The sequence below is a fragment of the Symphalangus syndactylus genome, chromosome 13 (genome assembly GCF_028878055.3).
Source record: "Symphalangus syndactylus isolate Jambi chromosome 13, NHGRI_mSymSyn1-v2.1_pri, whole genome shotgun sequence".
NCBI lineage: Eukaryota > Metazoa > Chordata > Mammalia > Primates > Hylobatidae > Symphalangus > Symphalangus syndactylus.
This window is the reverse complement of record NC_072435.2, coordinates 84,964,226-84,974,721: the sequence shown is the minus strand read 5'-3', so window position 1 is coordinate 84,974,721 and position 10,496 is coordinate 84,964,226. Positions and strand designations below refer to the sequence as shown.

General features: G+C 33.5%; 1 long non-coding RNA gene across 1 annotated transcript in view; it reads right to left on the bottom strand.

Moving 5' to 3' along the window:
* Positions 1 to 528: 528 nt before the first annotated feature.
* LOC129459953 (uncharacterized) overlaps positions 529 to 10,496 on the bottom strand; it is a 36,761-nt gene continuing 26,793 nt past the window's right edge. The window contains exon 3 of the long non-coding RNA XR_008650104.2: positions 529 to 3,141. This is a non-coding gene — a long non-coding RNA (uncharacterized lncRNA). The remainder of the gene's footprint in view (positions 3,142 to 10,496) is intronic.

The window sequence follows — 10,496 nt, the reverse complement described above, 5'->3', positions numbered from 1 at the left end:
GTGTAGGGATACACAAATATACCAGTGGAACACAATAGAGAGTCAAATAAAGCCACAATTACCTGGTCAACTGATTTCTGACCAAGGCATCAAAAACAATTCAGTGAAGAAACAAAATTCTTTTTAAAGAATGTTGCTGGAAAAATTGCATATCTCTATGGAAATAAATAAATCTTAAACCTACCTCATATCATATGCAAAACTGTATTCAAGATGGATCAAATACCCATATGTAAACTAATGCTCTAAAGTTTCTGGAAGAAAACATAGCAGAATATTTGTATGACATAGGATAGGCAAGAATTTTGTAGCACAACACAGAAAATATAACCATAAAATAAAAATTTGATAAATTGGTCTTCAACAAAATCAAAAACTTGTGCTTGTCAAAGGACACCAACAACAATAAGCAAGTTACAGACTGGGAGAAAATATTTGCAAAATATATCTAAGAAAGTACTTGCATTTAGACTCTGTAAGAAACTTCTACAACTCAATAATAAAAAGACATCACACATCCTTTTTTAACATGAGCAAAGGATTTGAAAAGAGACTTTATTAAGGGCAAATATGAATAGCCAGTAAGCACATAAAAAAGGATTCAACATCATTAATCAAGAAATGGAACTTAAATCAAAATTAGATTGCACTACATACCCATTAGAATGACTAAAGTTAAAAAGACTGACAATATCCAATGTTGCAAAGAATATGAAATGGTCTGTACCCCCATAAATCATCAATGGAAGAGTAAAATGGTACAATCACTTTTTTAAATGGCTCGGCAGTTTCTTATGAAGTTAAACATATACCTATCCAATGACCTAGAATTTCTACTTCTAGATATTTACTCAGGAGAAATAAAAGCATATGTTCACAAAAACACTTTTATACAAACATTTATAGCAATTTTATGATAGCCAAAGACTGAAAACAGCCTAGGTACTCACCAATAAAAGAATGATAAACAAATTATTGTGTAGTCGTACAATGGATTAGTACTCAAAAATACAAAGAAACACAACCAATACACACAACCATATGAATGAATCTAAAAAAATTTTACTGAGTTAAATAAACTAGACACAAAATAATACATAATTAGTGATTCTAGAAAAAGCAAAACTAATCTAATAGAAATCAGAACAGTCATTGTCTCTTGCGGGTGGAGTGGGAACTGACTAAAAGGGCCCATGAGAGAACTTTCTAAAATGATAGAAATGTTTATATCTGCCTTTGTTAAAACTCACAGAATGGTATATTAAATATATGTGTTTATCACTACAAATTATAGTATAATTTTAAACATAAGAAAAAAATTAGTTGATATTTGGGGACAGACTGGGAGAGCTGAGGGATAGATGCAGGAAACAAGTTAAGTGACCATTGCAGTAGTTTCCAGAGATGATGGTGGCTTAACCTGGGAAGCACTGACAGTAGATGTGATCAATTTGGGGTATATTTTTAAAGTTGGAATTGCAGAACTTCTGAATTGTTTGGTGGTGGTGTATGAAAGAAAGAGAAGAAACAATTGTATCATTACAAGTGAAAGCTCACACACCCCTTGAAAAGAAGGGAGGTAACCGGAAAAAAGTAAAACAAGCGGATACTTACATTACATTTCATTATTTACATGTCAATTTTTTGTATGTAATCAATCTTATATCAAAAAGATAATGAAGGAGATTTCCACTTCCAGTGAAAATGGAGTAACACAGACCAGATTTACCCTCCCACCTGAAACCATTCAAAACCCAGACAAAATATATGAGAATGGTTTTCAAGACATTAAACACCAGGCAATGAAAGGCAGTGATTTCTGAGAGACAAGAGACAAACGAGTTGAGCCCTGTTATTGCCCCAGCTTACTGGCTAAAAATGTTTCTAGGTCATGACCCAGTGGGAGAGAAATGAGTAGAGACTTGTGGTCTTCATGAGTTAAGGTAATATAAGCAACAAATGAGATAAAATGAAAGCATAAAATAATTTCAACATAAAATAAAAACAAACCAAAAAAAGGAAAAAGAGAAGTGGAAAACAGATGAAGAAAATTGAAATAGTTACAAGGCAGATTTAAACCCAACCATACCAATAATCACATTAAATGTAAATGTCCTAAACATCCTAAGTTAGCAGCCAAGATGCCCAGTTTGAGTACAACAGCAGAATCCAACCACTTGTTTACAGAAACCCACTTTAAATATAAAAAACATAAATAGGTTAAAAGTAAAACAATAGGAAAAGATACACCATGATAACACTAAACAAAAAAAGGTGAAGTGGCTATATTAATATTAGACAAAGCAGATTTTTTAGAACAAAAATATTATCAGAGATAAAGAAGGTCATTTCATAATAAGAAAAGGCATTGATTAATCAGGAGCATATAACCACACCAAACTTTTATGTACCTGATAACAAAGCTTCAAAATCCATGAAGCAAAAAACTGATGGAGCTCCAAGAAGAGTAATCAAATCACAACTAGAGCTGGAGATTTTGACACCTCCCTTTCAATAATTAATCAAATTAATGGATAAAAGCAGTGCAAATAGGGAAGACTTGAACAACACTATAAATCAACTTGAACTAATTGGCATTTATAGAATACTGTACCCAACAAAAGATAATTTTAAAAAATTGTTGTTTAAAAAGCAGATGTAAATACATAGCAGTCAGAAGGTGCTGAGAACAGGCATAACGGTTCCACACAACCTAATCCACCCTGAGGATAATATTAGATACAATTGTATTAGTTAATAACTTGTCTGGCTATAAGAAATAGAATGCAGAACCAACAGTAGTTTACATAAATAGGATGCCATTTTTCTTATATAGTAGCAATGAATCAATATTGTCAAAGACAAAAATCTATGCGATTCTATTAGCCTTTCTCCCAAAAATATTGAATCATTAAAAATGTTTTTAAAATATTTTTAATAACCCATGTGTCCACTTGCTATTATCTCCACAATTCAATGGGGTAAAGAAGCTGGAAAGCAAAAGGGCAATGCAGTTTCAATCCTTACCAGGAGTTAAAAACAAAACAAAACAAAACTTTCCCAGAACACACATAGCAGAATTCTGTTCAGGTCTCATTGTCCAGAATTGGATCCTATGGTCATCCTTACCTTTGAGGGAAGCTGGGAAAGGGAAAAGAAAAGCAGGATTGTTTTGAATGGCCTAATTCAGTGCTTCCTAATACATATATTATGTAAACCACATATGTAATTTACTAGTAGGCATTTTTTAAGTAAAATGAAGCAGGTGAATTAATTTTCATAATATATTTTAATCTAACATTTATAATATTTCAACAAGCAAATAATGTAAAAGTTATTAATAACATATTTTACTTTTTATAGTTTTTGCACTCCAGTGTATATTTTATACTTACAACATATCATTTCAGACTAGCCTTATTTCTTTTGCTTTCTTTTTTTAATTTTTAATTTTTGTGGGTACATAGTAGAGTGTATTATATTTACAGGGTGTATGGGATAATTTAATACAGGCATACAATGTGTAATAATCACATCAGAGTAAATGAGGTATTCGTCACCTCCAGCATTTATCCTTTGTGTTACAAACAATCTATTTATGCTCTTTATTTTAAATTGTACTGTTAAATTATTATTGACTATAGTCACCCTGTTGTGATACTAGACCTTATTCATTCTTTCCAACTATTTTTTGTACCCATTAACCATACTTCTTTGCCCCCACCCAAGCCCCACTACTTTTCCCAGTCTCTGGTAACCGTCATTCTGCTATTTCCACAATTTCAATTGTTTTAATTTTTAGCTCCCACAAATAAGTTAGAACATGCAGAGTTTGTCTTTCTGTGCCTGACTTATTTCACTTAACATAATGACCTCCAGTTCCGTCAATGTTGTTGCAAATGACAGAATCTCATTTTTAATGGCTGAATAGTACTGTATTGTATATATGTACCACGTTTTTATTATCTATTCATCCGTTGGTTAGGTTGCTTCCAAATCTTGGCTGTTGTGAATAGTGCTGGAATAAACATGAGAGTGCAAATATCTTTTCAATATACTTATTTCCTTTCTTTGAGGGATATACCTAGCAGTAGGATTGCTGGATCATATGATATTGCTATTTTTAGTTTTTGGAAGAACTTCTATGTTGTTTTTCATGGTGGCTGTACTAATTTGCATTCCCACCAACAATGTACAAAAGTTCCCCTTTCTGTTTATCCTCACCAGCATTTGTTATTGCCTTGGGTAAAAGCCATTTTAACTGGGGTGAGATGATATCTCATTGTAGTTTTGATTTGCATTTCTCTGATGATCAATGATGTTGAGCACCTTTTCATATCACTGTTTGCCATTTCTATCTCTTCTTTTGAGAAATGTGTATTCAGATCTTTTGTCCATTTTTTAATTGGATTATTGTATTTTTTCCTACTAAGTTGTTTCAGTTTCTTATATATTCTGGTTATGAATCTGTGGTCAGATACATAGTTTGCAGATATTTTCTCCCATTCTGCGGGTTGTATCTTCACTTCGTTGATAGTTTTCTTTGCCATGCAGAAGCTTTTTAACTTGATGTGATTCCATTTGTCCATTTGTGCTTTGATTGCCTATGCTTGTGGGATATAATTCAAGAAATCTATGCCCTGTCCAATGCCCTGGAAAGTTTCCCAAATATTTTCTTGCAGTAGTTTCATAGTTTGAGGCCTTAGATTTAAGTCTGTAATCCATTTTGATTTGATTTTTGTATATAGTGAGAGATAGAGGTCTAGTTTTATTCATCTGTATATGGATATCTAGTTTTCCCAGCACCATTTATTGAAGAGATTGTCCTTTCCCCAAGGTAGGTTCTTGACACCTTTGTAAAAAATGAGTTCACCGTATATGTAAGGATCTATTTCTGGGTTCTTTATTCTGTTCCATTGGTTTATGTGTCTATTTTTAAGCCAGCACCATGCTGTTTTGGTTATAATAGTTCTGTAGTTTAACTTGAAGTCACGTAATATGATTCCTCCGGTTTTGTTCTGTTTGCTCAGGATAGCTTTGGGTATTCTAGATCTTTTGTGATTCCGTATAAATTTTAGGATTATTTTTCTTATTTCTGTGAAGAGTGTCATTGGTATTTTGATAGAGATTGCATTGAATCTGTAGATTGCTTTAGGTAGTATGAACACTTTAACAATATTCTTCCAATCCATGAACATGGAATATCTTTCCATTTTTTTCTGTCTTCTTCAATTTCTTGCATCAATATTTTATAGTTTTCATCATAGTGAACTTTCACTTATTTGGTTAAGTTAATTCCTGGGTATTTAACTTTGCTTGTAGCTATTGTAAATGGGATTACTTTTTAATTTCTTTTTCAGATTGTTTGCTGCAGACATATAGAAGTGCTACTGATTTTTGTATGTTGATTTTGTATCCTGCCATTTGACTGAATTTGTTTATCAGATCTAATACTTTTTAATGGAGTCTTTAGGTTTTCCCAAATATAAAATCATATAATCTGCAAACAAGGATAATTTGACTTATTCCTTTCCAATTTGAATGCCATTTATTTCTTTATCTCTTCTGATTGCTCCAGCTAGAACTTCCAGTATATGTTGAATAATAGTGGTGAAAACAGGCATCCTTATCATATTCCAGATCTTAGGGGAAATGTTTTCATTTTTTCCTATTCATTATGATACTAGCTGTGAGTCTGTCAAATATGGCTTTTATTATATTGAGGGATGTTCCTTCTGTACCCAGTTTTTCAATAGTTTTTTTCATGAAGGGATGCTGATTTTTAGCAAATGCTTTTTCAGAATCAATTGAAATGATCATATGGTTTTTGTTCTTCATTCTGTTAATATGATTTATCACACTGATTGATTTGCAGATATTGAACCATTCTTGCATCCCTGGGATAAATCCCACTTGCTCATGATAAATGATTGTTTTAGTGTGTTATTGAATTCAGTTTCCTAGTATTTTGTTGAATATTTTTGCATCGATGTCCATCAGAAATATTGGCCTTCATTTTTCTTTTCTTTTTTTCAAGGTGTCTTTGTCTGGTTTTGGTATCAGGGTAATACTGTCCTCACAGAGTAAGTGTGGAAGTATTCTCTCTGCCTCTTTTTTGGGAATACTTTTATTAGGAATGGCATTCGTTCTTCTTTAAGTGTTTGGTAAAATTCAGCAGTGATGGCCTTGTGTCCAGACTTTTAGCTGGCAGACTTTTTATTATGACTTTGATCTTGTTACATGTTATTGGTCATATCAGGTTTTGGATTTCTTCATGGTTCAATCTGTGTAGGTTGTGTGTGTCTAGGAATTTATCCATTTCTAGGTTTTCCAATTTATCGACATATAGTTGTTCCTAGTAACCTCTAATGATCCTTTGAATGTCTGTGGTACTGGTTGTAATGTTTTCTTTTTTAATTTCTGATTTATTTGGGTCTTCTCTCTTTTTTTCTTAGTTATTCTGGCTAAAAGTTTGTCCATTTTGTTTATCTTTTCAAAAAAGTTTTTGTTTCTTTGATCTTTTCTATTGTTTTCTTCATTTCAATTTTATTTCTGCTCTGATCTTTGTTATTTATCTTCCACTACTAACTTTGGGTTTGGTTTGCTCTTGCTTTTATAGTTCTTTAAGATGTATTGTTAGGTAGTTTATTTGAAGTTTTTCTTCTTTTCTTTTTTGATGTAGGCACTTATAGCCATAAACTACCCTCTTAGTACTGCTTTTGCTGTTTCCCATAGGTTTTGGTATGTTGTGTTACCATTATAATTTGCTTCAAGAAATTTTTTAATCTTCTTCTTAATCTTTTCATTAACCCACTGGTCATTCAGGAACCTACTGTTTAATTTCCATGTATTTGTACAGTTTTCAAAATTCCTTCTGTTGTTGATTTCCAGTTTTATTCCATTGCGGTCATAGAAAATACCTGACATTATTTCAATTTTTTTAAGAATTGTTTTGAGGCCTAACATATGGTTTATTATTGAGAATGATCCATATGCTGAGGAGAAGAATGTATATTTTGCAGCTCTTGGATGAAATGTTCTGTAAATATCTATCAGGTCCATTTGGTCTATAGTGCAGATTAAGTTCAGTGTTTCTTCGTTGATTTTCTGTCTGGATTATCTGTTCAATGCTAAAAGTGGAATGTTAAAGTCTCTAGCTATTATAGTATTGAGGGTCTGTCTCTTTACCTTTAGCTCTAATAATATTTGCTTTATATATCTGGTACTCCAGTGTTTGAGTACATATATATTTATAATTGCTATATACTCTTGCTGAATTGACCCATTTATCATTACATAATTACCTTCTTTGCCTCTTTTAATACTTATCTTGAAATCAATTTTGTCTGATATACATATAGCTACTCCTGCTCTTTTTTTCTTTTTTGGTTTTCATTGGTGTGGAATATTTTTTCCATCGCTTTATTTTCAGTCTGTGTCTTTATAGGTGAAGTGTGTTTCTTTTCGGCAACAGATCATTGGGTCGTTTTTTTAAATATGTTCAGCCACTCTATGTCTTTTGGTTGGAGAGTTTAGTCCATTTATGTTCAATGTTATCAATAATATATTGATAAATAAGGACTTACTTCTGCCATTTTATTATTTGTTATCTGTTTTTTTGTGGTCTTCTCTTTCATTCTGACTGCTTTATGGTGAAGGTGATTTTCTCTGGTGATATGTTTTAGTTTCTTGCTTTTTATTTTTTGTGTATCCATTGTATGTTTTTAGATTTGAGGTTACTACAAGGTTTGCAAATTACATAACCCATTATTTAAAACTGATGACAACTTAACACTGATTGCATAAACATACAAACAAACAAGTAAAAAGAAAACTAATAAAAACTGTAATTTGGTCTCCCTGTCTTTTTTACTTTGTTGTTTCTATTCATATCTTATTGTACTGTTTATGTCTTGAAAAGTTGTTGAAGTTATTATTCTTAATTGATATCTTTTTGTCTTTCAACTTAGAATATGAGTAGTTCACACACTGCAATTACAGTGCTATAATATTCTCTGTTTTTCTGTGAACTTACTATTACCAGTGAGTTTTGTACCTACAAATGATTTTGATTGCTCATTAACACACTTTTCTTTCTTTCTGATTGAAGTATTCCTTTTAGCATTTCTTGTAGGACAGGTCTGTTGTTGATCAAATCCCTCAGTTTTTGTCTGGGAAATAATTTCTCCCTCATGTTTGAAGGATACTTTCACCAGTATAACATTGCGAGGTAAAAGGTTTTTTTCTTCAACACTTTAAATATGTCATGTCACTCTCTTTTGTCCTGTAAGGTTTCCACTGAAAAGTCTACTGCCAGATCTATTGGAGCTCCATTTTATGTTATTTGTTTCTTTTCTCTTGCTGCTTTTAGGATCCTTACTTTACTTTGACCTTTGGAACTTTGATTATTAAATACCTTGAGGTAGTCTTCTTTGGGTTAAATCTGCCTAGTGTTCTATAAACTGCTTGTACTTGAATATTGATTTCTCCAGGTTTAGAAAGTCCTCTGTTATTATCCCTTTGTTTTATGCTTTATGTTTCATTTTATTTATATGCTTATTTTATTCATATGTTTATTTTATTTATTTATTTATTTTATTTTTATTTTTATTTTTTTGAGACAGAGTCTCGCTCAGCTGTTACCCAGGCTGGAGTGCAGTGGGGCAATCTCAGCTCACTGCAACCTCCACCTCCCAGGTTCAAAGGATTCTCCTGCCTCAGCCTCCCGAGTAGCTGGGATTACAGGTGCATGCCACCATGCCCTGCTAATTTTTTTATTTTTAGTAGAGACAGGGTTTCACTATGTTGGCCAGGCTGGTCTTGAACTCCTGACCTCAAGAGATCCACCCACCTTGGCCTCCCAAAGTGCTAGGCTTACAGGCGTGAGCCGCCACACCTGGCCTATCCCTTTGAATAAACTTTCTATCTCTATCTTTCTCTCTACCTCTTGTTTAAAGCCAATAACTCTTAGATTTGCCCTTTTGAGGCTATTTTCTAGATCTTGTATATGTGATTCATTCCTTCTTATTCATTTTTCTTGTCTCCTCTGACTGTGTATTTTCCAATAGCCTGTCTCCAAGCTTAATCATTCCTGATACAAAAGACTCTGATGCATTCTTCAGTATGTCATTTGCATTTTTCAACTCCAGAATTTCTACTTGATTCTTTTTATCCTAAATTCCTTCTCTGGGTTATCTTAAATTTCTTTGAGTTTCCTCAAAACAGCTATTTTGAATTCTCTGTCTGAAAGGTCACATATCTCTGTCTCTCCGGGACTGGCCCCTGGTGACATATTTCATTTGTTTGGTATGGTCATGTTTGCTGGATGGTCTTGATGCTTGTGGATGTTTGTCAGTGTTTGGGCATTGAAGAGTTAGATATTTGTTGTAGTCTTCACAGTCTAGGCTTGTTTGTACCTGTCCTTCTTGGGAAGGAAGGCTTTCCAGGTATTCAAAGGGACTTAATTGTTATCTAAGTTTTTGTTTACTTCAGCTCTATCTGCATTAGGGGGCACCCCAAGCCCAGTAACACTGTAGTTCTTGCAGACTTACAGAGGTACTGCTTTGGTGGTCTTGGATAAGATCAGGAAGAATTATCTGGATTGCCAGACAGAAACTATTGTTTTCTTCCCTTACTTTCTCCCAAACAGAATTTCTCTCTCTCTGCTGAGCTGCCTGGGGCTGGGGGAGAGATGTCACAGCACTTCTATGGCCACCACCATTGGGACTGCACTGGGTCAGACCTGTCAACACAGCACTGGGTCTTGCCCAAGGCTTACTATAACCACTACCTGGCTACTGCCTATGTTTCCTTAAGACTTTGGGGCTCTTCAGTCAGCAGGTGGTGAAGCCAGCCACAGACTAGCCTTATTTCACATGCTCTGCAGCCACATGTGGCTAGTGGTTAGTATATTAGATATCACAACTCTAGAGCAATCACAGTCAGTTGCCTGAGATAGAGCATTTTGCAATCCCAAGAAAAGGAGGTTTTCTTAATAAGGGAGAACAGAGATTAGAGTGGATATGAGATAGACACTAAAAATGGCTGCTGCATCAATGCAAACTGGAATTATTACTGGTTTGCTTAGATTTTCAAATAAAAGTATAATTAGGTGATTTCTGTTTAAGAGTATAGGGAAGTCCACAAACAAATTTAAAAGTTTTTTGTACAGTTTAACTCAAAAAAGTTTAATGCTCTTTAGTAAACTCAGTATTATAGATGGACTCATGTCCCCACACTTTATTCATTCAATAAATATTTATTGATAGCTTTACAGTATTTTTCCAATCCCTTCAATGGCTTTGATTTCATTTAAAAAAATTTTTTTTCCTATAAGACAGGATATCAAGCAAACCTTCAATGGCTTTGATCAGTACTCTGTGACCTCTGGGTCTTTGCATGTGTTATTTCCTCTGAAAGAAGTATGCTCCCTCCTAGTCCCATCTTCTTATCCTTAAATCTGGCTGACTCTAACACACCTTTCGGGTCTCAGATTA